The sequence below is a fragment of the Tupaia chinensis genome, unplaced genomic scaffold (assembly GCF_000334495.1).
Source record: "Tupaia chinensis unplaced genomic scaffold, TupChi_1.0 Scaffold138390_1, whole genome shotgun sequence".
NCBI classification, from domain to species: domain Eukaryota; kingdom Metazoa; phylum Chordata; class Mammalia; order Scandentia; family Tupaiidae; genus Tupaia; species Tupaia belangeri.
Genome location: NW_006198287.1, coordinates 1,756,599 through 1,782,498, shown reverse-complemented (window position 1 = coordinate 1,782,498; position 25,900 = coordinate 1,756,599). Strand labels below are relative to the sequence as shown.

The 25,900-nt window shown below is 44.1% G+C and overlaps 1 long non-coding RNA gene across 2 annotated transcripts in view; it reads left to right on the top strand.

The window, feature by feature from the left end:
• The window catches only part of LOC102478528 (uncharacterized), a 41,173-nt gene extending 16,798 nt beyond the window's left edge, over positions 1-24,375 (top strand). Inside the window, exons 2-4 of one of the 2 annotated variants that reach the window (XR_003546642.1) lie at positions 1,192-1,273; positions 22,055-22,085; positions 24,261-24,375. This is a non-coding gene — a long non-coding RNA (uncharacterized LOC102478528). Of the gene's footprint in view, positions 1-1,191; positions 1,274-22,054; positions 22,443-24,260 lie in introns of those variants that run through there. The other variant, XR_336397.3, reaches the window with a different exon arrangement.
• The last annotated feature ends 1,525 nt before the right edge of the window (positions 24,376-25,900 follow it).

Below are 25,900 nucleotides of genomic sequence, written 5' to 3'. Positions count from 1 at the left end.
CAGCAGCTTGGCTCTAAGCTCCACCAGGCAAGAGTCGAGGGTGTTGGTTTACCTCGTCTTCCCAGCACCCAGCACAGTGCCTTGATCATGGCAGTGACCCAGGGAAGTCTTGTTGACTCCTCGACCAACTCCAGAGTGGTCTACTGTCACATTCTTAGTTGATACACTGCCTGGCTATGCTGCCTAGCTACTCCAGATTCACTGAGAAGGAGAAAGCTGAGTGGTGAAGTGGGACACGGGTTTGATTAGTTTTATATATTCGGGCGTCACAGTAAGGTATTGTCTTTATCTAACATTGTATTAAACATGTCTTTTTATCCTGATGCTTTGGCATCTTGGGGCCCTAACTCTTGGAAGCCTGGCTCCTCAAGAGGTCAATTCCTAGAGATAATAATAGCTTTGCCTGTAAACTCACCTTTTATATGTAAATGGAGCCCATCCAGAACCCATCACCTCTATTACCTCCCGTGCTCTGGGACACTATCCCAGGCCAGGTATAAGGTAACTAGGGACATCCCTTATACCCCAGAGTCTGCTGAAACTATTCACATTTTTTTTTAGAGGTTTTTGCTATAGGGCGCGTGTGCTCGCCAGCCAGCCAGAGAGAGACATAGAGACAGAAAGCGAGAAATCCCCCCCCAGGGGGGATGGCCACGCCGCAATCCCTTCTCCTCCATTCTCCTCTCGGGATCTTGGGCATGCACACACATGCACCCGGAGTGATTTAAGCCACTGGGTCCAGGACTCGAACCGTGGTCAACTACATGGGAGTCCAACGACATAGCCATTACGCTAACTGCTGGTCCCGAAACTATTCATATTTGCTAATCCTAAACCTGCTTTTCCTGCCTTGCACGTTCTTTCCTGCAGAAGCCACATTAAAGGCTCTTGTCCAGGGGGCCATCAGGAGGCATAGTGGTCGATTGCAGTTCAAGTCCCAGACCTGTTGGCTTGAAAATCATGCCAGGCGTGTGTCTGTGCCCATCCAAGATCCTGAGAGGAAAATGGAAGAGAAGGGATTGTGGTGTGGCCATCCTCCCTGGGAAGTGATTTCTTGCTTTCCCTCTCACTGTCTCTCTTAGGCGAGCTCACGTACCCTATGGCAAAAACCTAAAAAATAGATAAATAAATAAAAATAAAAGACTCTTGCCCACAGTTCTTTCCTCTCCCTCTTCCTCCTAACCAACTCAGGCCTTCTCCGTGGGAACCTCCTTCTTCGTATGCTCATCTCCCCCACAATGTGGCATGGCGTTCCCCCCTCCTTTTGAGAACTGTGAGTAACAACCTTTTAAATGCACACATCTCCTAATTAACACTTGAATAAGAAGTGATGAAACACTGAGGTAGAAAAGCTGAGTCCTGCCTGAGAGCCCCAGATGGAAAGAGCTATGACAGACACCCGCACATTCCTTATTCCCAGTCCTGAACTCCTGAGAGCACCATGCTGCCTTGCAACACCACCCAGTGCAAAGCAGGACTCTAACAGCTGATTCTTTTCCTCTGCTGAAGGAGAGAGATACCAGCTGTGGTCTGAATGTATGTGTCCTTCCATGTGGAAACCTAGTCAACAACGCAATAGCATTAGGAGGTGGGGCTTTGGGAAGGTGCTCAGGTCAAATAAGACTAGTACCTTTATATAGAGTTGTGGATGGGCCAGCAGGTGGCATGGTGGTTAGGGCATTGGACATCCACATGGTTGACTGCAGTTTGAACCCTGAAGCCAGCAGCTTGAAATTCACACCAGGTGGATGTGCTTACATGCCCAAAATGCCAAGAGGAGAATGGAAAAGAGATTGTGGCATGGCTAACCCCCCTGGAGGATGGTTTCTCACTCTCTCTCTCTCTCTGTGTGTGTGTGTGTCTCAGGCAAGCACACCTGCCCTATAGCAAAAATCTCTCTCTAAAACCAAAAGGCACTGAAAAGACCAGAGCTTGCCCCTCCACCATATGGAGACACAGCAAGAAGGTGCTATCTATAAGCCGGGAAACTGGCCCTCACCAGACACCTAATTTGCCAGTATCTTGATCTTGAACTTCCCAGCCTCCAGAACTGTGAGGAATAAAGTTCTATTGTTATAAGCTGTCTAGTTCATGGTATTCTGTAATAGCAGTTCAAACAGACAAGACACCATCTATCTGCCAAAAAGGAAAGGGGAGCAGGGATGGCTCCATTGCTTAGTGGTTAAGCAAGTTGGATCCCACATGGCTGATCATGCCATTTGAATCTTGGACCAGGCAGCTTGAAAAACACACCAGGTGCATATTCATATGTGCCCAAAGTACTGGCAGGATGGAGAAATGGAGAAGACGGGATTACAGCATATCCACACTCCATTGGGGGGTGCTTTCTCCTCCTTGTCTCTCCAGTGAGTGCATCTGCCCTCTGGCAATATTTTTAAAATAAAGATGGGGGCAGGGGAAGACGTGTGGATGAGATTCAGGATGAGGACAGTCAACTTGAGAATCATTGTAAAGACTGCTCAGATACCCATCAGGGCCTTATGACTCGGGGGCTCAGTTGAGATGGAGCCTGAGAGGCAACAAGTTAGTGCCTGCACGACCTATGAGAGGGAGACTGGAGAGAAGGGAATCCAGGATGCAGAGGTAATGCCAGAACACAGAAGGTCGTGAGGTTGCAAGAGAACATCAGACAACACAAAACACTCTTGCTTGCTAAGTCCAGTCTTGCTTAGAGGTGACAGAGAAGATGGAGCCAGTAAGACCTTTCCAAGGCTAATGAACAGAGGTCTCTGAGTAGCCACCATCATGGGCTCCATATCCTGCAAGGGTGATGCTGATGAGGCCAATGCACAAAGCCCTTTCCTTCATGCACATCTGGAATATGCACTCCCCTACAGAGGCGGGGAACTGGTGCGTGTGTACTTCCCAATATACATGGGGACTTCTGGTGCATCATGCAGACATCTGTTCAGTGCTCTTAAACACCTGCCAGCCTTGGAGTTTCAGATGCATTTCTTAGATGATCATGTTTGGTTTATTTTTTTCTCCCATTGCAAATCATTGAATGACAAAAGCGCAACTCCTTGCCAGGGCTACCGTCTGCTGGCGGTGTCTCCCTGAAGGCTGCTATCTCGGGAACGCATGCTGCGGGGGTCTTTTGGACAGCATGGTTTTGTGTGCTCATTCATTCCACACCTACGCCTTAAGATGATTCTTCTCGGCTGGCCTTACATTTTCACCTAAGGTAGTAGATGGATATTGCAACCTGGTTATAGTTTCCCAATTGATATTAACAAGTGTACATTTTCTCCTGACTCACACCCCTCCCCCATCGCCTTTTCACTTGTCCATCTTCTGGTTCTAAGGAGGAGAATTGTAAAAGAAAACATTACCCATGTAATTTACAACTTACTCACTTCCTTCTCCCACCTTTTTAAAGGACAAGGAGAAGCTTTGGTCTCCAGGACTTCTGCTTCATCTACCAGCTGAAGCATCCCTTTCACGCCTATGCCCTCCTCCCCTTCCTACTTGGCCTCAGCCAGTCCTTGCCTCCTCCCACCTGGACTATTTCATCTTTCCACATGGTCCTACGATCGTCAGTGTTATCTCATAATCCGTCATCCACGCTGCAACAAGAAGTATTGTTCTAAAACCTCAAACTGGGTCATGCTACTTGTCTGCTTTACCCTGCAGCAACTTTTTGTCAGCTCCTAGATGTACCCTGTATCCTTAAGATGCTTTTCACCTCTTGCCCTCCAACATTCTCTCCCAACACTCCACGTGGTTTCAAGCCATTCCACTGATGCACACGACTCTTCTACCTTCCCCAAATATCTTTTCCCTCCTTTGCACCTGGCAAACTCTAGTCACTTGCTAGGTGCAAACAGGGCCTAGCTTATTCTTGGAACATCTCGGATCCTCGTAAGCTGAACAGATCACTTCATCTGAGGTTCCTCCACTATCCCTGACATGTGCCCTTGAGTGTCTCTAATGTCTGATGTCTTCCCTGCTTGATGGATGGACCCTTCCCTTCTATAAACGCCAGTGGGAGTCCAGTGTTTGGTTTAAAGTAGACTCTACTTTTCTCTTTTAAAAAATATTTATTTAATTTTATTATTATTATTTTAATATGCTATAGGGCATGTGCACTCACCAGATTTTGAACCGTGATTGACCATGTGGGAGTACAACACCTCAACCACAGTGCCACCTGCTGGCCCCGAGAGTAGACTCTTTTAAGATACATAAAATGGAAAAGATAAGCTCAAGGGGTTAGGCTGACTGGTGGCTGCACTAAGAGGTGGAGGATTAGAACATCGTTCCCACCGCCCACTCCAGCACGCCTCAGCGCGGTGTGAGAACCACCTTCCGCACAACCATCTGGATAGGGTAGGTACTACTCACTATGTTTATTTTGAGGGTCATTCCAATTTGACAAACATTTATGGGCTACTCGTCTGTGCCAGACATTCTTCTGGGCACTGAAGATACCCAAATTAATCCAAAAGTACACCTTCAATCAATAAGCCCTCAACTGAGCAGTGGAGACCAGCAAGGGAGATCACTAATGTGAGGTGACAGCTACTACACCAGAACATACTATGGCAAATGTTCTCAACCATGACTGTACATCCAAATCTAGGGAGGTTTTTTGGTTTGTGTGAGTGCGTGCGTGTGTGTGTGTGTGTGTGTGTGTGTGTTTGAGAGATTTTTGTCACAGGGAGCATGTACTCACCAGAGAGACAGAGAGAGACAGAGAAAGAAAGTGAGAAATTGCCCCCTAGGAGGATGGCCACACTACAATCATATTTATTATTTTTAATTTTTAAAGTTTTCTCTAGGGCATGCACACTCACCAAAGAGAGACAGAGAAAGAGGGAAAGTGAGTAAGCAAGCCACCAGGTCCAGAACTTGAACCATGGTCAATCACCACTGCCAGTCACATGGGAGTGCAGTACCTTTCCCACACACCACTTGCTGGCCCCAAAAATGAGTTTTAGTACCTTTTTATAAGTTTATTGGTCACTTGTAAATTCTTTAGAAGTGGCTGCTTATGATTTTTGCCAATGTTTCTATTGAGTGGTATGCTTTTTTCATATGGATTTGTGAGAGTTCTTTATATATTCTGGATAAGAATTTTTGTGAGATAGCTATACTGCAAATATCTTCTCCCATCTTATAGGTCACCTCTGGCTCTCTTGATGGTGAAATTAGATGAACAGATGCTCTTGACTTTAATGTATTTTATCCAGTATGATTGTATCCCAATGCAATAAGTATTGTACTTAATGTAATGTGTCCAATTTATCATATTTTTTTCCCCTTTAAGGCTATAACTTTTGGGCCCTTTTAAAAAAATCATTGCCTACTTCAAGGTCATGAAAATGTCCTGTTGTTTTTTTTTTTTTTATATATATATACTCTAAATTTGTATTTCCTTATGTTTTCTATTTAGATATGAAATCCATCAGGAATGGTTTCTTGTGTTTGTGTGTGAGATAAGAATGTTTCATTTTCCCTCATGTGGAGATCCAGTGGACCTAGTGCCATATATTGAAAAGATCACACTTCCCCACTGCACTTCATCAAAATCTTTGCTGTATTTCAGGAGACTGTATATATGTGAGTCTGTTAGGGGCTCTCTATTCTGTTCCATTGGTCTCCTCATCTGTCGCTACATTAATACCACACTATCTTAACTGCTACAGATATCAATAGATCTTAATACTGGTAGTGTAAGTCCTCCAGACTTTTTTTTTTTTTAAACTTTCTCTCTAAATTAGAAACAAGGTGAGGTTATCCACTATCATCATGTCTACTCAACATTACCCTGGCAGGAGACCAGCAGTTAGTGATCAGACCCGGTGACTTAAACTCACGACCGTGGTTCAAGTCCTGGACCCAGTGACTTAAACTCACGCTGAGGAGAAGGGATTGCGGTGTGGTCCTCTCCCCTAGGGGGTGATTTCTCACTTTCTATCTCTCTGTCTCTCTCTGTCTGTCTGGCAAGTGCATGCACCCTATAGCAAAAACCTCTCCAAAAAAGAAAAAAAAATTACCCTGGCAGTTTGAGGCCACATGATAAGGCAAGGAGGACAAATGATGAGGCTAGGAAAGGAAACTGTCAGTATTTCCAGACAGCATGATTGCAAATAAATTTAGCAAGGCTACCAGATACAGGGTCAAAAGATGAAAATCCACGGTCTTTTGATATATTAACAACATACAGAAGATAACAGTTTCTAAATATTGACATTTAGCGTGGCATCAAAAACTGTCAACCAGACGTGCAAACCTCTAGACTGCAAATTAAAAGATTGAAAAATTATAAAAATGTCCTAAGCAAATGGAAGAAGATATCATATTCTTGGGCAGAAACATTCAATATAGTATCAGTCAAAATCCCAGGGATTTTCTCCCCTCCAAAAAAGGAAAGAAGGAGTTGGCACTGGAAGAACACTTCACAAAAGGGAATTTGTGCCATCATGGAAGTTAGGAGGGGCATTTCCTGTTCTAGGAACTGAAGTAACTCGAGGCGGTTGGAGCCTCGGTTAAGTGAGGACGGTAAAATGAGAGGTAGGAAGTGCAGGTTGCCAGCCAGATGTTAAAAACTTTGGATGTCATAGGTAATAAAGTGTGAGATGTATTCCTAATTCCATAGATTGCCACAGTCTTCTTAAACAAGTCAATACTGTACTTTGCATATATTAATTAATAATCTTCATGACTGCCCTAAGAAGAGGGCATTATTATCCATCCCACTTCACAGATGGGGATTCTGTTAAAAAAAATATGAAGTAACTTGCCCAACCCAAAGACATACCTCATCAGAAGAGGTTTAGAATTTGACATCCTGCAGTTAGGCTCTAGGGTATACGTATACTCTTATCTCCACGCTGTTGCTGCCTCTTACTTAAAAAAAAAATTTTTTTTTGAGGGGGAGAGGTTTTTGCTATAGGGCGTGTGAGCTTGCCGAAAGGACAGAGAGAGAAAGAGAGACAGAAAGCGAGAAATCACCTCCCCAAGGGGGATGGCCATGCTGCAATCCCTTCTCTTCCATTCTCCTCTCGGGATCTTGGGCACGCATGCACACGCACCCAGCGTGAGTTTAAGCCACTGGGTCAGGGACTCAAACTGCAGTTGACTACAAGGAAGTCCAGCGATGTAGCCATTATGCCATCTGCTGGTCCCCCAATTTTTTTTTATTTTAAGTTTACCAGAGGGTATGTGCACTCACCAGGTAAAGGGAGCAATCTCCCAGTGGGGTTAGTCATGATGCAATACCCTCTCCTCCATTTCTCCATCCTGCTGGAATTTGGAGGATGCACACACCTGTACCTGGAGTGGTTTTCAAGTCACCAGGTCCAGGATTCAAACCACGGCCAGCCATGTGGGATCCAGCACCCTTAAGCACTGGACCATAGAAATGGTCCACAGCCTCTCACTATTTTCACTGGAAAATTAACTTTGGCAAGAGTATGAGGGGTGGTTTGAGGTCATAATGGAAGAAAATCTGATCAAAGACTTAGTTACTAGCTTGTAAGCAATTAGTGGCAAATTTCTGAAATAGATCAGTGATGATGGGAAGGGATAGATTTGACCAACATGACTGAACTAAAATGGCAGATGTTGTAATCCACCGAATGGGGAGCTGGGGGAGAAGAGGAAAGAAAAAGAGAAGTCCATAAACTCTGAGTAAAGATTGTGAGTATTTTGTTACAGTCCTTTGTTGTGAAAGCATACAGACATATTGACACTTAGCATTGTAGGTATATAAACCCTTGCTGTGCGTTTGGAAAGACATGAGTTTCACATTTCACATAAACAGGTTAAAATTCAAACACGTATAATCCTATTCGAAATTCTCTAAGTTGTTTCCAAACCATAGCTTCAGTCTCACTTTCTTTCTCTGTTGCTCAACCTTCTGTTCCTTTTTATTTTCTTTCTCCCTTGTTCATGTTAAATGCAGAACAGTTCACTTAAAAATTTGGGGGGGCTCTTAGCAAGGTTACTCTGTGCTCTCCTGCTATCACTGTCTAGCACCAAGAGGCTAATCCAAGATAGCTCCTCTCCAGGAGGAATTCTGGCACCAGGTAGTGAGATGATATCCTCATCATTCTCTTGCAGATCTTGAAATTTTTTATTACATCATGCATTCAACCCCAGAGGGTTTGCCTTCCACTAGAAGCCTCCCCAGGATGTCTTCAACTGTGAACTGTTATATTCATGGGTTGGCTCTTCTTTAATTGATGAACTAAAACCTTAATGCAGAGCTCTTAAATGTTAGTGTGGGTGGACAATCGCTCAGAAAGTTTGTAGAAATGTAGGGTCCTAGGCATCCCTCCTACAAAGTCCTTTTTAATAGGCCTGGAGTGGGGCCAAGATGTCTCCCTTTTTGACACCTTTGAATACTCAGTCCCTATCCAGATGGCTGTGCGGAAGGTGGTTCTCACACGCTGAGGCGTGCTGGAGTGGGCGGTGGGAATGATGTTCTAATCCTCCACCTCCAAGTGCAGCAAGCCCATTTCCATTCCCTGGGGTAACTGGCCCCAGATAAGCATTTGACATAGTGACTCATTGTTCCAGAAGCTCTGTGAAATAGGTGCTATTATTATCGCCATTTCAAGGAGGAAACTGCAGCACAGAATGATCAACTTGCTCCAGGGTTCACAACCAGTACTCATTCATTGATTCACTCATTCATTTATGCACTGCCATATGCTAGGCGCTATTCTAGGTGCCCGTAGGCGGTGGAGCAAGGATATGAACTCAGAACTCTGAGGCCGTGTTCTTAACCACAGTGGCACAATGTCTTCCTGAAACATTGTGAGGATGGCTCCTGAGGCTGTGGAGGCTGCGTATGACAGGGTGGAGGATGTACAGGGAGGAGGCTTCAGCTCTTTGTCCTGTGCAGTGCCTGGGGCCCAGAGAAGCCCCCATGGAGACTACGACCTGCAGAGAGCATCCAGAACCATACAACACGTACTGCAGGTATGGAGGCAGGGTGATGAGCCACTTAACAACAGTGGCACAGGCAACACCAGGAGTGGCAAGAACAACTCCTGCCAGAGCTGGAAGTACTAAAATTGGAGGAGAGACCATTTCAAGTCCATCTACCTTCCTTGCATTTCTATTTCTCTTCCTTCCTGACTCCTTTCCTTACTCCTTCCATTTATCTCTCTTCTTCAGCCTCCACTACCCTTTCCCACTTCTTGATGACCTCTTCTGTCTCTCTTGCCACCTGTCCTGGAAGGTCTGCATTGCTGTGGTCATAGCTATATCTCACAGTCTCTGCATCATCTCTGTAGCTCCCCTTCCACACTGCCTCAGGATTCTGCAGGTCCCTCTTGGGTTCAGACTCACTCTTGGTTTCTAGTCATGACAGGTGACACTGCAATATTGCTCAGCCAGTCCTTAGCGGAGTCCCATATGCATTCAAGGGACCATGCAGGGTACTACTAGAGCAGAAGGAAAAATGAGGTCTCTGTCCTCCCAAAGACACTAGGGACACAAAATACTGAAGGGAGGGAGAAGGTAGGGACAGTATGAAGACAATAGTCTTCCTACAAAGTGGGAAATGTTATGAGAGAGGTACAAAGAGATTCCACCCAAATATCTTCCAGCTCTGCCGTCTTTTCTATGTTCTTACCACTGCTGCTGCACACCATTGCTCACCAGGACCCTTGTTCACTGGATTACTGCAGCGGCCTCCTTCCCACCTGAGCCTGTATGAACATCATCTGCAGGGCTTGCTAAACAGCCTGCGGCGCCTCATCCCAGCATTCTTACTCACCGCGTGTGGGGTGGGCCTGAGAATGTGCTCTTTCTTCCTTTTTCTTTTTCTTTCCTGCTTTTTCCTTTCTTTTCTTTTCTTTTCTTTTTTCTTTTTTTCTTCTCTTCTCTTCTCTTCTCTTCCTTCCTTCCTTCCTTCCTTCCTTCCTTCCTTCCTTCCTTCCTTCCTTCCTTCCTTCCTTCCTTCTCTTTCTTTCATTTGATTGAGGGCGTGTGTGCTCACATGCGCCTGTCATGTTTCCCAAGCTGCCAGGTCCAGGACTTCATTCATGTGGTCAGCCATGTGGGTCCAGCCACTTTGACCTGGTGAGGCCATGGGCTGAACTGAGAACATGCATTTCTAACAAGTTGCAGGTGCTGGTGCTGACCTGGCCATCATACTTAGAGAATCACTGTTTTAACTGATCTCAGCCCAGCCCTCATTTTCTAAGCCATTCCATTATAACCAGTATGGTTGTTTTGTTTTTTTAGAATATTAGGTTGTCACATTTTCCTATGTAAAAACGCGTCATGACTCTCCCGACAACCCAGTGGAAATCTGCTCGTTTTCCGCTACTTAAATTCAGTTAGCACTTTTACTTCTGTTTTCAGGGTCACACTAGGCCTTTGCTATCTGTCCTGCCAAGAACTCTGGCCATGTTCCCTGGAAACTAGCAGACCTGCTCACTGACCCGATCTCCTGCTGAGACTGCTCATGCCGGTCCTTCTCCCTGTTTTGCCCTTCCCCCTCTGTCTGATTCATTCCTAGTCTTTAAAACCCCATTGGGCTCCCCAGCCCTGGAAACCCTTCTTACTCTCCTCTTCTCTCCATGCCAGCAGAGAAAGTATGCCCCATGCATCCTGAGCACCCCCTGCCTGCTAGCAACCCTGGTTTCTCTGTTTCCTCACCCTCACTCCACAGCAAGTGTTCAGCTCCTTAAGGGCGGGGATGAGCTTATTGAACTCCGAACCCAGAGACTGTCTCGCAGTGGCCAGTTCACAACCATCCCTGGTTATCCCTTTTCTGTCTCATTGTTCTCTCCAGGCTCCCACCAAGCATGCATTCGTGAACTCATGTGTTTATTCATGGCATCAAGTATTGACATCTTGCAATAACTGTGCATCACCCTCCTTCCGAGGTGCCGGCCTCAGCCATCTTGTCCTAGTCTCACCAAGGCCGGGGCCCATATCTGTGTATCTGCCTTGGTATTTTTCCCCATCCAGCCTCCTGTCTACTGACCTGCCTAGCACAGCAGGCCCCTTGGAGGAGGTGTGACTGCAGATGTCCTAGAGCGTGTCCCCAGACTTTTGATGTTTCTAACATTGGGGGGAACATTTTTTTCTTTTGCTTTTGCTTTTGCACGGCTCTTTTCAGCTTATTGCATACAGGAGTTAACACGAGTCCAAGTTATAAGTGGACCCCAAATGGTTGTATTATACAAGCTGTGAGGCTTTTAAACTTGTGACAAGGGACAGAAGGGAAATTCGACTCATTGTAAGGAAATCCTCACTTAAGCTTCAGGGAGCCACAAGCACTTAAAACCCACGAACCTTCAGTTAGCCAGTCCAGTCTCCACGAGGCACTGGCATGTCCTTGTGCCGCTCACCCTGTCTCTGCTTTACTTCATATCTGGCCGCTCAATTACAGGAACACTGCAGACCAATTTCTTCTTAAACGCCTTCACTGGTTCCTTTTATTGTAATCATCAGTCATCCCATGGACTGTAGTAAGGGTCTGCCTGCCACTTCGCTGTTGAATTCTTACATGGAGGGGACCACCAGATGGCATAATGGCTATGTTGCTGGACTCCTACGTAGTTGACTGCGGTTCGAGTCCCAGACCCAGTGGCATGAACTCACGCTGGGCATGTGCGTGTGCGCCCAAGATCCTGAGAGGAGGATGGAGGAGAAGGAATTGCAGCATGGCCATCCCCCCTGGGGGTGATTTCTCACTTTTTGTCTCTCTTTCTCTCTCTGTCTTTCTGGTGAGCGCATGTGCCCTATAGCAAAAATCTCTCAAAAAAAAAAAAAAAAAGAATTCTTACATGAATATAGTCCTCAGCGCCAGCAAGGTCATCACCCTTGCATCAGCAAAAGGATCTAAAGAGTGGAGGTTCTGGAGAGGGGACATACCATATGATTCCATTTCCTTGGTGGAAACGGCCTGTGTGAAGCAGCAGCTGGAGAAGGTGGGCAGGGGGCACAGAGCGTTGGGAAGTGGACCCGGTGGCAGCTCAGTGATTGGGGTACTGGTGACATTTCTAAAAGCAAGCATGTCAGTATAGTGAGCCTGCTCCATCAGTCTGTTAGCCCCTAGCTAAACCTGTTAGCCCCTAGTTCTTTGGGAATGAGAATTTCAGTGAAGGGAGAGAGTGAGCTGTATGTGTTTTTTTGTTTGTTTGTTTTGTTTTGCTTTGTTTCTTTTAGCAAAAAAAAAGCAAATATTTTTTCCTTAGCATTGCAGCAGTACAATAGCAGCAGACACTATTTTAGACTCTTGGATAATTTGATCTTAATTATATGGTGTGCAGAGACACTAATAAGTTTACAAATCTGCCAGTAACACTAAACACATATGTCTTAGAAAATGTTACCCTTCTCCTTACTTATTGTAGGGCTGGAAACATGGGTAATTGTGAACAATTAAGAGGGAGTGACCAAATGGTGACTCAAGGGAAGCCTCCAGAGATATCAGTGGAAGCAGCGAGTTTGCAGGGTGGGCGAGAGTCACCTGATGGCTGGGAAGGCAGCCGGGAGCACAGAGTCTTGGAGAGTCATCACAGCTGAGCGGGATCCAGGAAACTACATCAAGAAGCTGGAAAATTGTTCTTTCTTATCTCAGATAGTTACCAAAAGGCCAGGGATAGCTTTGAAGGTCTCAGAAGAAAACATTGTGGGCAGTGAACAGTGGAACACTCACTGTGGTAAAATGCCACGCACTGTGATGCAGACCCACATCAGAAGGTGCTGGGACGGTGACTGGAGACCTCCCTGAGAACTCTGGGCACAAACGCAATCCAGGGCTGGTTGAAGTGGGGGGTGGATTGTGGCTTGGAGAACCTGCTAGGGTACGGTCTCCCATGATCTGTTTCTCATTTATAGAAGAAAGAGAAAGAAAGGAAGAAAGGGAAAAAGAAAGAAAGAAAGAAAGAAAGAAAGAAAGAAAGAAAGAAAGAAAGAAAAGAAAAGAAAAGAAAAGAAAAGAAAGAGAAAGAGAAAGAATGAGAAAGGGCAAAAGAAAGAAAAAGAAAAAGGAAAAAACTATAAAAAAAATAAAAGGACTAAACACTGTGTAGGAAATACAAGCTTCTGTTCCCAGAGCCTTGCGTCCTGGCAGAGGAGAATCAGCGTGGGCCTTGGGATCCAACAGTGTGCACAGCGCCCAGCTTGGCTCCGCCACTCAGCAGCCAAACACCACTGTGCAAGTTACTGTAGGTGGCTTCTTCATCGTAGAACTGGGAAGTATCTGCCCCGTGGGAGTCATGTTAGCTTTGACAAACAGATGTCCTGGCAGCACAGAGTAGGTGTGCCACTTGTAATAACTTTTTTCTTCTTTCCCTGCCTCTTTTCTTTGGAAATGAATAAATGCTTTTACTAAGATTGTCTATGATTGGCCTATTTCCTGTCCCCTAGAACAGGGGTCTCCAATCCCCAGGTTGCCGCCTGGTGCCAGTCCAGCAGGCTGTGCAGCTGGAGGTGAGTGATGGGCAAGGGAGGATTTGTCTATGTCTGTAGCCTTTCTCCGTCACCCACCTGGCTACCTGGGCTAGGTCCCTGGTTGGATTAGGGTAGTACTGGATACTACAGAGAGTGTGAACCCGATTGTCAACTGTCATGTGATTGTTTCATGTACACTGCAACTGGTAGTAGCAGAAATTGGGTGCACAGTGGATGTGGCGTGCTTGGATCATCCTGGGACCGATCTCGCCACCCCAGTCCATGGAGGCAATGTCGTCCATGAGGCCAGACCCTGGTGGCTGGGAAGGTGGAGTCCTTTGCCCTAGAAGGTGCTCAGTCAATATTTGCCCCCAGAAGAAACAAATGCTCATGAAATACTGTGAATATTTCCTGTTTAATCAAGGAACTCCAACTCAGAGAGGCTAATTAACTTGACTCAAACACACAGCAAGGAGGTGGCAAACTGGCCTTTAGTCATCATGGGGGTCTAAATTCAGTGTAGCCAAGGTCAGTATGACAAAATCAAACTCCAGAATGGGATTACACTCCATTTTCTGGTCTTTACCCTGAAGTTGCAACAGGTTACAAGAGTGTTTATTTCAAATAGAGAAAAAAAGAAACACCCCCAGAACTGAGGGAGTGTGAATGCCTGATCACAAGCTTCTTTGGATAAAATAGAAACTGCTTCTGTGATATGTGTGTTGAGGCAGATTAAATTCATGTTTGATTACAAACCCCAGGACAGAAGGAAAATAAATATGTTCTTGAAGACTAGGAATTCCCAAAGAGAAAAAGAGAAAAAAAAAAAATTGTTAGTTAATACTCCGATGGCTGCTGTCTCTAGGAGAGTCTAGAATGGATCCCACCATGGCAGCCCATGCTCAGAGTGACCTTCCAGGAGGACGCCCCATTTCCCCAGCTGGTCTATGGCACTCAGGACCCTCCTGTTCTGTGTGAAAACATTGTGTATTCTGAGTCCCTCACTCCAGCCTTCCCCTCTGTACCCTAGCCTAAGCCACACACCAGACTGCCTGCTGTGCGCCAAGCATCTCCTGGGCTTTGCTGCCAGAGGGCCTTATCCTCCACCCCTCCTCTGAACCTGCTGGGAAATACCAATCAATCTTTAAATCCCAATTGAAATGTATAAATTCCTCTAAATTCTTTCCTAGCTCCTTGGCAGGAAATGATTGTTTCCTCTGTAGTCCCAAAGCACTTGGTAGTTTTCTTGTTCCATTCATCAAAATCTGTCTTTTTTTTTTTTTTTTTTTTTTTTTTTTTTTGCTGTTGAGCGTGTATGCTAGATGGGGAATAGCGGTAGGGGGAGACACAGAGAGAAAAAGTGACAAAGTAACCTCCCTCCTTATGGAGATGACCATGTCACAGTATCTTCTCCTCCTTTCTCCTCTTAGAATTTTGAGCACACACACAAGAACATGGACCCCAGTGTGTATTTCAAGCTGCCGTTGGGTCTGGGACTTGAACAGCATAGTCAGCCATGTAGGATCCAGCTGCCTTGGGACCAGCAGTTAGCATAATGGCTATGTCGCTGGACTCCCACGTAGTCGACCGCAGTTCGCGTCCTGGACCTGGTGGCTTAGAACTCACGCCGGGCGCGTGTGCGTGCGTGCCCAAGATCCCGAGAGGAGAATGGAGGAGAAGGGATTGCAGCGTGGCCATCCCCCCTGGTGGGTGATTTCTCGCTTTCTGTCTCTCTGTCTCTCTCTCTGTCTGTCTGGTGAGCGCATGCACCCTATAGCAAAAACCTCTTAAAAAAAAAAAAAAAGGACCCAGCTGCCTTAACTACCACACCCCCAACTGGCCCCCAAATCTTTTATTAAAAGGATGCTTATTTACTGGACATGTCTGACGTCTCCTCTGAATCTATACCTTACCTTTGGTGCCCTGAGCACTGAATAAGTAAGGGATGTTAAATATCCAACATTAAGGCCCAGGGAAATCAGGTACAGTACAACCATGCAGTGGGCTCATATGCAGTCATTAAAAGGTGGTATGTGTATCTGAGGATACAGAAGTAAGTCTACTAGTCTTTACACTTCCACTACCCTGACAAAGCCAGAGCCACTCACCAAACACTTCAGCTGCCTGTATAGATTTCCCCGACCCTTTGCAGGGAGTTACATGGGGCCATATTAATATTCTAGCCAATGGCATATGAGCATTAGCAATTCTTTAGGCAATGAAAAGTCTGTGTGTGATCCTCCAGGCTTTCTTTCTTTTTTTTTTTTTTTAATTATTTTTTATTATTATTTAATTCAACCACAGAGAGAAAGTGAGAAAGCAAGCCTCCAGGTCTGGGACTTGAACCTCAGTCAGCCATGTGGGAGTCCAACACCTTAACCCCCATGACCACCTGCCAGCCCCAGGCTTTCTTCTTTTGCTATGGTGATTGAAATGGCCATGGGGTCCCGTCAGTGTAGCTACAAAATGGTAGCACCTGGGCAGACTGGGTTCCTGAATGACCATGTGGAGCAGAGGTATGATAGATACGTACCAAAGGGAGAAGTTTTGTTGTCAGAAGCCAACGAAAGTTGGGATGCTAGGATTCTGGTGAGCAAAATTTAAATCAGAGATGATAATGACTCCTTGATAGGCTACTGTGACAATTAAATGACATTGTAGTGTACATGTACAATACCTAACATGTTGCTTGCCACATAGTAGGTATTTGGTAAATGCTGGTTTATATATTCCCTTCTTTTCTTCCATGTTGTGAACTCAGTACTGTCCATTAAGAGCCAGCAGGTGGCATGATGGTTAGGATGCTGGACTCTCACATGGTTGGCCATGGTTTGAGCCCTGGACCTGGCAGCTTGCGTTCTCATTTTCCTTCTCTCTCTCTCTCTGGTGAGTGCATGTGTCCTATAGCAGATTAAAATAATAATAAATAAAATTCAATAAATAATTATAAAACAAACAAAAAGCTGTCCATTAGCATAGGCGAGCCCAGGATGAAGAAGTTATGGTGAAGAGTTTAGAAAAGGGAAAATATGTGGCATTGCTCCATGAGTGGCCCGGAGATGTTTTCAAGGCAGAAAATCTGGGAGGATCAGTACAGATGCAGAAATGGGGAGCCTTGGCTTGCCCTTCGCTTGATTTTTGGCTTGTTCACCCTCTTTTACATAGGGATCAATTCTCATCTTAGTAGGGCAGAGGACCAGAGAGACTAAGAGGAATCTCTAGATGTCTGGGATGGCAGGGCAGAGAGCTAGAGAACTGTGTGCTGAGATCAAAAGTTGTTCAAAGGGTGAGGTTGTGGGGAGCTGCAGAGAAAGAAAAGTGTCCCATTTAATCCTATTTGTCCTAGGAGAGTTTTCCCAAGTCAGACAATGGAAATCGTATCTAACGCCTGGTCTCACATGCAGACTATCCGGGCCGTCTTTGTGTTCCTTTTTAAACTCTGCACACACTCGGCTGCACAGATTTTTAAGAAGGACAAAAGTTGCTTTAATACTGTTAGTGGGGGGTGATGGGAGAATCATAATCTTATAACCAAAACGGTTCACTCGTTTATGTGAGCTATTGAGAGTGAAGGCTCCTTGGTAGGTACAGAAGAAAAGGACTTGCAATCGCTCGCCACCCACCTACTCCGCGTGAGGGCTGAGTACATTGATGAGGGACTGCTTGGCGCTGTGAACTCCCTGGGAAGAAGTTGGTTTGCCAGCCCCAGATATTACTGTCACTGCTGAGGCAGAGCTGAAGGAATGAGGGGGCTGTTGGGGGTGGGAGGCTGGCTATTACATGTGGTGTTTCTCTTTCGGAGCTCCCAAATTGCTTCAGAAGCACAACACAACACATATTCAGAATCTTTTTGTTGCTGTTTCTTTTTTTAAAGATTTATTTATTTATTTATTTCCATTTGTTGTTATTATTTTTTAATTTGACCAGATAGAGACAGAGAGAGAGAGAAAAAAGAGACAGCGAGAAAGCAAACCGTCAGGTCTGTTACTCAAACTGCAGTCAGCCATGCAAGAATCCAATGCCTTTAACCACCACCATGCCACCTGCTGCCCTCCCCCCCACCACCCATATTCAGAATCTTCATTCCTAACCCCTGGTCTGGTTATGGTGCCTATGGTGGCTGCTGACTTTTAAATTTATTTGAGGAAGGACATGTTAAAAACAAAACAAAACAAAACAAAACAAAACAAAACAAAAAGAACTTGCAAATAACTTAAAGCTTTTTGGGAGAATGAAACTAGCAAATACCATTAGAATAATAACATAATGAAGATAGAGCATAAAAATGTTGTTATCACCATCCTTGCAAAATAGCTCAAAATGCTTCTCTCGAAGCTGGGTAGAAAATAATCATGATAATTATGAGTCTCTTGCAGTTGCAAAGCAGGTTAGAACTTTCCAAATCCCACTCTGCGTACTTCATCTCCTGTGGTCTTACAGAACTGCAGGCTGGTATGCAGGATGGTGGGTGAAGGCTTTGGGGATCGAATCAAATTAAAAGAAAAAGAAAGAAATAACGGAAAATAAAAAAGAAAAAGAAAGAAGAAAAAGAAAACGGAAGTTGAGTGGAATAATTCTTAAAAAAAAAAAAAAAACACCTTTAAGTGTTTACAATTAAACTCTTTAAGATGTGTTAATTGAGCTGGAGACTATTGAATTCCACATAATCGTACTTACATTGTAAAAATTTTAAGTGTGAGCACTGATAACAGTAATGACGATGTGTTTTTCTATATCTATACTAAAACTGTGAAACAGTAAAATTCTAAAATCCTAGACTAGACTACAAGGAATCCTTCTGGTGAAACCCAAACCAGTGTTTTACACCTTTAACAATTCTTCTCTTGGGGCCAGCAGTTGACATGGTGGTTAAGGCACTGGACTCCCACATGGTCACTCACAGTTTGAGCCCCAGACCTGGAAGCTTGCTTTCTCACTTTCCTTCTCTTTCTCTTTCTGTCTCTCTCTGGTGAGTGCATGTGCCTATACCACATTTAAAAATGATAATAATAATAAATAAAATTGAATAACTAATTCTTTAAAAAATTCTCACTGTATCATTAGGGGATCCTATGATATTTCATATCTCAACTCAATTTTGAACTTCATTAAAGGAAACAAAAAAGGGCCCAGCTGTGGTGTCTCAAGCAGGTGGAAGAATGCTACTCCGTGAATGCTCAAAGCCACATGGAAAGCTTGGCTTTGGTTCCCGGCCCAACCTGAACAGGCCACACACAGTGGTGGCTGTCATTTCTCCTAACTCACTGGGAATCTGGAGCAGGAGGATTGGGGTGTGGAGAGACCCTGTCAAAAATCTCTCTCTCTCACGGGAACCAGCAGTTAGCGTAATGGCTATGTCGCTGGACTCCCACATAGTCGACCGCGGTTCGTGTCCCGGACCCGGTGGCTTAAAACTCACGCCGGGCGCGTGTGCGTGCGTGCCCAAGATCCCGAGAGGAGAATGGAGGAGAAGGGATTGCGGCGTGACCATCCCCCCTGGGGGGTGATTTCTCGCTTTCTGTCTCTATGTCTCTCTCTGTCTGTCTGGCAAGCGCACGCGCCCTACAATGAAAATCTCTCAAAAAAAATCTCTCTCTCTCTCTTTCTGGTTCTCCAGTGAAAAAAAAAGAAAAAGAAAGAGAAAGAGAGAGAGAGAGAGAGAGAAAGAGAGAGAGAGAAAGGAAGAAAGAGAAAGAGAAAGAGAAAAAGAGAAAGCAACAGCAATAATGTTGAACTATTACTACATTGTTCTCTTTACTAATTTCTCTGTTCTTTTCTTTGTCCATTTCTTTTCCCAGTTAGGGAGTAGAAGTGATGCCTATAACTTCCTTTAATGAATCTAACTGGTAATTATTGCTTTGTATTTCACATTTTCAAAGTTTGACATTTTACCCACAATGGCTCTAAGGATTCCACTCTATTTTCTATCCCAAACAAACCCATTTGCTTATTACTCTGCCTTGATTACAGGGCATGGTAGAAGTAGCATGAACTCTATATTCCAGTGGGTTTGAATTAAACCCCAGTCTGGGCTAACCAGGTAGTCTGGTGGTTAAGGCGGCTAGTTCCCATATGGCTGACTGCATGGTTCAAGTCCCAGGCCCATTGGCTTGAAAAACATGCCAGGTGCATGTGTGTGTGTGCCCAAAATCTTGAGAGAAGAATGGAAGAGAAGGGATTGCATCATGGCCATCCCCGCCTGGGGGTGCTTTCTCACTTCTCACTCTCTCTCTCTGTCTCTTGTGAGCACATGTGTCTGACAACATAAGTTAAATGAATGAATGAATGAATGAATGAATAAGTAAATCCCCAGCCTCACCACTTTTTAACTGCATGACTTGGACAAATTACCTACCTTCTTCATAGCTCAGTTTGCTCATGGATGAAATGTGTTCAAATGAGTGGTAAAAATTAAGTATTTCTTATGTTCAAATGAGTGTTAAAATTAAATAAAATAATAATGCTTATTAAACTCCTAGCTCAATTCTTGGCATAGAGCAAATTCAATATTGAAGTGAATTTTTAAGAATCTGTATTTCTCTAAGCAGAGAAATAAACAGGCAAACAAAAATCTTACCCTGAGCGTCTACTTCCCTTCCTAACTCCTTGTGGATCTGAGTTGCAAATCTCATTTATGGACTCTTTTATTATTATTATTATTATTATTATTATTATTATTATTATTATTATTTTACCAGAGGTTGTAAGTGCTAACCAGAAAGACAGAGAGAAAAAGAGGGAGAAAGCACCTCCTGTAGGGTGTGCTCACACCACAATCCATTCTCCTCCACTTGTCCATCTGGTCGGAATTTAGGGCACAGAAACACACATACCCAGAGTGTTCTTCAAGTCTCTGGATTTGGGATTTGAACCACTTAGTCAGCCATATGGGATCCAGCTCCCTTAACCACTAAGTCACGGGTCCAGTGCCACATTCAGACTCCTTATCTCAAATCATACATTTTCAAAAGCACATGTCATGAAGGCTGGTTCTTATTTCTACTCTCTAGAAAAAGAGGAGTGGTATTAATTCTCCTCTCCTTGGGAAAATGCTCACTTCGGAAAATAGAATCTTAGGAGTGTGAAATAAACTTTGTGTGTGTGTGTGTGTGTGTGTGTGTGTGTGTGTGTGTACCCGCTTGAAAGAGAGAGACAGAAAAGGAGAGGAGAAAGTACCTCCCCCCACCAGGGGGAACGATCACATTGCAACCCCTTCTACTCCATCTCTCCCTTCTTTAGGGATTTTGGGCACATGCATACACATGCTTAGTGTGTTTTGCAAGTTCCTAGGTCTGGGACTCTAACCATGCCTTTACCACCAGGCCAGCAGCCAGCTCAAAATCAACATTTTTTAAAAAGAGGTTTGTGCCACAGGGCAGAGGAGACAGAGACAGAGACAGCAAGAGGGAAAGTAAAAAATCACCCCTCGGGGGGATGTCCATGACATAATCCCTTCTCCTTCATCCTCCTCTGGGATCTTGGGCACACATGCACGCACATGTGCCTGGTGTGGTTTTCAAGTCACTGGGTCCGGGGTTCAAACTGTGGTCAGCCATGTGCTAGTCCAGCAGTGTAACCGCTACACTATCTGCTGGTCCTGTGTTTTTTATTTTTGTTTTATATCCCAAAATAATGAAATATGTTTACTTTGTGTGTCCCCAATGTAAAGTTTAATGTAGATTATAAATTTTGTCATGGTATTTGTGAATATATTCCATTTTTTAAAACATTGTCAGAGGGCATGTGCATTTACCAGAGATAGTCAAAGAGATAGAGAGAGAGAGAAAGCACCCCACAATGGGCAGGGTCGCACTGTGACCCCTGCTCCATTTCTCCAACCTGTGGGGATTTTGGACGTATACACACACATGCATAATGTGTTTTTCTAGTGAGGTCAGGATTGAGCCTGTGTTGTTGACCATGTTGGCTTCTGTCCCCTTAACTACCAGACCATAGGTCCAACCCAAGACCCCTTTGGTTAAAAGGTTTTAACCATAGGGCATTTTCTGGAGAGAGGCAAAGAGACAGAGAGAGAGAGAGAGATCACAAAGAAAAGTGAGAAGCCACATTGCAATTCCTTTTCCTCCATTCTCCTGGGATTTTGAGGCACACATGTACATGTGCCTAGTGTGCTGTTCCTTATTTTTTTAAGAGAGACTTTTGCTATAGGGTGTATGTGCTCACTGGAGAAACAGAGAGACAGAAAATGAGAAATCACCCCCCAGAAGGGGTGGCCACACCGCAATCCTTTCTCCTCCATTTTCCTCTCGGAATCTTGGGCATGTACACACACTCACCAAGTGTGAGTTTAAGCCACTGAGTCTGGGACTTGAACTGTAGTCAACTATATGGGAGTCCAGTGACATAACCACTACGCTATCTGCTGGTCCTCTCCCCTAGTGTGATTTTTAAGTCATCACATCTGGGACTCAAATTGCAGTTGACCATGTGGGTATACAGCACCTTAACCACCATGCCCTTGCTGGCCCAACCCTATCATTCTTGATTGAAAAAAATATGTATACGATTACAAAATACTGAATGGAATGCTGACAGCACTGAAATGAGAAGAGACCCAATCACTCATGGTACATATATTAATCACAAAGACAGTCATTTCAGACCCTATTTTTTCCTAACATTTGTTGCCTTTCATTTCAAACAGGTGCTTCATCATCCAGGGAAGCTTGCAGAAGGTGGGAAGCATGAAGAGTCTAATAGAGATTCAGGTCTTTGTTTCAAAAGGATAATTCGTTAAGAGATAGAAAGTCAGGTAGAAAGGGTCTTCCCAAAACCAAGAGAGATTTCCCATTTAGACAGCAGGAGTGAAGACCTGGGTGTATAGGAGTGGCTGGGTCCTACATGACACGTCATGTGCTCAGAAGGTGGGAACAGTGGTATCAGAGGATCCTCGCCTTGAGGCTATGTCCCAATACCCCAACACAGCCAGGACGCAGTGGACCTGAAGGAAATCTAGCAGCCAGAAAGAAGGCTCTTAGCTCTGTGTGGACAACTAGCTGATGGCCAGAAGGAATCACCTAGTTCTAGCTTGTTGTGTCTCCCCAAAACTCACATATTGAAGTCCTCAGAATGTGACTATATTTGGAGATAGGATCTTTTAGAATGTGATTAACTTAACTAAGATCTTCAGAGTTAGCCTGAATCCATTATGCCTTGTATCTTTATCTATCTATCTATCATCTATCTATCTATCTATCTATCTATCTATCTATCTATCTATCATCTATCTATCTAATCTATCATCTATCTATCATCTACCTATCATCTATCTATCATCTATCTATCTATCTATCTATCTATCTATCTATCTATCTATCTATCTATCTATCATCTATTTACTTGAACCCTTCCCCCCCTCCCCATGAGGCATGGTCATACCACAATTCCATCGCCTCCATTTCTCTATCCTGTTAGAATTTAGGGCACACATACACATACACCCAGCACATTTTCAAGCCTCTAAGCTGGGATTCAGACTGTGGTCAGTCATGTGGGATTTGGTTCCCTTAACCACTTCATGTCTTTATACGAAGAAAAGGGGGCTAGGCTGTGGTGCAGGGCCAAAATGTGATGCTCTGTGAAGCTGACCCCCATGGGCAGATTGCTGGTTCTCATCTTGAGACCTTCCTGAGTCTGTAAGGCACATGCGTGTCTATGATCTGGGCTAGCTGGAATTGGGGGTGGGTTGTGACATCAGGATCCTGTCGAGGGTGCTGTATCTCTGTTGATCTGTCTCTGTGTCTCTCACTCATGGACTAAGTAAGCTTTAAAAAGTAAAAGAAATAAAGAAGTCCTTACCAAAAAAAAAAAAAAAAGAGAGAAGGAGGAGGAGACAATAAAGAAGAATAAGAATTTGAACACACACAGGTCCAAAGAAAAGACCCTGGAAGGCACTATCTATAAGTTAATGAGAGGCCTTAGGAAAAACCAACCATGCCAGTACTCTGATCTTGGACTTCCATTCTTCAAAACTGTGAGAAAATAATATCTGTAGTTTAAGCTAAGCAGTCTGTTTTTTGTTCTTTTCTTTTTCTTAATTACCAGAGGGCATAAGTGCTCACCAGAGAGAGACAGACACAGGGAAACAGAGAGAGGGAGATGGAGAAGGCATCCCTCCCAATGGGGTGCAGTCATGCCATAATCCCTTTCCGCCATTTCTTCATCCCATGGGGGTTTTGGGTATGCACACATACCATGCACCTGGCATGTTTTCCAAGCTGTTGGGTCTAGAATTTGAACCACTGGTTGGAATCCAGCTCCCTTAAATACTAGGCTATGGGGCTAGCCCTACTCTATGTTTTTGTTTGTTTGTTTGTTTTATTTATTTATTTTATAATGGCAGCTCTAGCAGACTTACATGCTGGCATTAGTCCCTTGTGGGATCCAAGACTCTTATCACATCTCAGTTGGAACCCCCAGGACTTCTGAAACTCTAAGCTTGCCAATCTTGTAGCATTGGGATTTGGAATAGAAATTTAATTGTATAATCAAAGATAAAACAATGCCTTTTTTTTCTCCCACACCTACATTTGTGCTCTATGATTTGTTTCATGTTGATTTTGCTGTATTGTATTTTGGAGAGCCTGTTTTTATTTCTATTATTTGTTATCCCTAATTTTAAAAATTTACCTCTTGGACTTTTTTTTTTTTAATGATCCATTCTGTTGTTAAAATCACCTAATATGTTTCTTGCACTTCTTTATTCTTTCTATGACACTTGGTTATACTGATTTTTATCTACCATGCTGTATCGCTGTCGATCTACCATGTTAAAAAAACTCATCTCTCTGTCTCTCTCTGTCTCTCTCTCTCTCTATATATATATATAAATATATATATTTTTTTTATAGGAAATATTCCCCAAAAAAGTTACACTACTGGGAAGAGAACTGGGAGAAATTGGAAATCAAATCCCCATTTTGCAGCTGATTCAGCTGATAGGAGTCAGAACAAACTAACAATAAACAGAGAAAGTGATGGAAATAGCTTTGAGACTGTTGTGATTTTTATCAGCAGATGGCAAGTGTAATTTAATGTAGACAAACTAATAATTAATTGGGGAGCAAGGAGGCCAGTCCAATGATGTATCTGGGCAGAAAATAATCCTCTAGCACACAGATCAAGAAAAGGATTTAGGGATTATTCTTGAAAAATCATTAAAACTACCATTCTAGTGCATAGTTCTGGGAACAAAGGCAAACACAGTGCTAGCAACGAGAAAGTACAGCAAACTGGAGGTGGCACCTGTTATTTTGAAGAGGACTTGTTTGATCTGCTCAGGAATATCATCCTTTTGGCAATTGTTATGCAAGAAAGTGATAGAAGAATGATAAAACCCAAGAATCAAATGTATCCATTTATACCAGAAGGATGCAAACTTCCATGGCTTCAAGGACCAAGCAGGTAGGTGGGCGTGTGTGAAGCTGTCATGGTAAGATTTTGGAAATGGTAGGAACTGAGTCAGAATGGAGGATGCAAAGGCGTTGAGAAACACACACACACACACACACACACACACACACACACACACACAGGTCCTACCCACTCAGTTCAGTTCTTTGGTCACTAATGGAGATCCATGACTTAGAAAGTTTTGTTTTGTGCCTTTCTTCTGCCTCCTTCCTAATCTGATTGTCCCTGGATGACAGACCTATGTCTTCTTCAATCTTGTATCCTGTCTGCATTGCATCTATATAGCATATTATTTTGTCCAATGCATACTGGTTGAAAACGTTGAAGTGAGGAAGGAGCTCTATGCTATATGTAGCAGAAAATGACTACTGACAGCTGCTGCACCTGTTACTCAGTGGCCACTGTGATGAAGCTGCAGGTCTAAAAGAGCTCATGCGTGGGCCAGGCATGCCAATCTGGGCTTGTCTGAGCCTCACTGAACCTAATTTGCATGTGATGTCTATGTTACATATAACACTGCATTTTCTTTCTTCTGTCTGCTCCTCCTATCAAGCTTGGCCTTTCTTCATCCCAGATCTTCTATTCCTTTTAATAGCATTCTATAAAGGAAGCTCCCTTCCTTCCTTTTTCCTATCTTTCTTTTTTATTGCTAGAGGGCGTATGTGCTTGTCAGAGAGAGACGGGGGGAGAGAGAGAGAGGGAGAGGGAGAGGGAGAAGGAGAGGAAGAGGGAGAGGGAGAGGGAGAGGGAGAGAGAGAGATAGATAGATAAATAACTTCCCCCAGTTGAGTGTGGTCACATCATAGTCCCTTCTCCATTTCTCCATCCTGTCAGAATTTTGGACCCACATGTCCAGGCTCCTGGTATGTTTTTCAAGACACCAGGGCTGGGATTCAAACCATTGTTGGCTATGTGATTTCTAGCTCCTTTAACCACTGGTCTTGGGGTCGCCCCTAGAAAGGAATTTCTCAGTTGGGCTTTCCTAGCCTGTTTCGCTCTTTGCCGTTTTCTTTTTCTCATTACACCTGTGCATGAAAGATGAGAAACAAAAACCATCTCCATGAATTACATCTTCAGG